The following is a 1201-nucleotide window of genomic DNA, read 5'->3' on the forward strand; positions in this document are numbered from 1 at the left end:
CAATTGTGATTATTATTGCTAAATTGGAGTTTGAATTTCATTAATAATTTTGTGGAAATATGTTTCCTCACTTGCTATCTAAATACTTACATATTAACCTTGAATGGTCTCTTTCCCATAAGTCAGACTATTTTATTTGAAAATTCCAGATAAATCGTTAATAAATTACTTCTCAAACTACTTCAGTTTTATTGCTTAAACATGAGTTTTTTAAGAACAAAAACCTGTACTAGTAATCCATCCTGATCATATCTAATAAATATGAATGTTGAAAACATCTTCAAAAGGTGCTCCAAGGTGACCTCTAGATTTATAAATAACCTTCCTTAGCTATGACTGTACTATACTATCTCTATTCCTTAGCAGTCATTGACATGTGATGAGCTTAAGTAGATACAGTAAGATAAAATATCCCACAACTGTGTGACTGAAAGTCGGATACATTTTAGAGACGCATTGATTTTATTTTTTTTTAAATTTTTTTTAATGTGACAGAGCATGAGACGGGGAGGGGCAGAGAGAGAAGGAGACACAGAACTGGAAGCAGGCTCCAGGCTCTGAGCTGTTAGCACAGAGCCTGATGTGGGGCTTGAACCCACAAACGTGAGGTCTGACCTGGGCCGAAGTCGGAGGCTTAACCGACTGAGCCACCCAGGCGCCCCAAGACGCATTGATTTTAATGTCATAAACCAAATTATGGACATCTGCATACACATGCGTATTTTCCATAATTGTTTAGTAAATGATCTACGAGCTGATATTTTCAAGAATAGTGGACTAGTGTTACGTTCTTAAGTCATTAATCTTAGAGAAAAATACCAGTCTCTTCATTGGTTTAGTAGCCTTGCCTGATTAGAAAGATACAATATCTTATATCCATGGAGAAATAACGTTATCACATGCCCATGTGGAAATCCACCACACACAAATTTACACATGCACAAAAAAAACATGTGCTTTTCTGTTAGAGAAAAACCTCTAATGCCACATAATAAATTTCACAATAAAGTTCCACATCTTTTTCCAGTGACCATGTCTATTTCTTTATTTTTTTAAATTGATGTATAACTGACACACAATGTTACATTACTTCCATGGGTACAATGTTGTGATTCAGCAAGTCTATGCATTATGGTATTCTCTCACCAGTATACCTTCCATTTGTCATCATTCAGGGCCATTCAGGGACTATTTTACTTAC

Source organism: Suricata suricatta, chromosome 11 (genome assembly GCF_006229205.1).
Source record: "Suricata suricatta isolate VVHF042 chromosome 11, meerkat_22Aug2017_6uvM2_HiC, whole genome shotgun sequence".
Lineage (NCBI taxonomy): Eukaryota > Metazoa > Chordata > Mammalia > Carnivora > Herpestidae > Suricata > Suricata suricatta.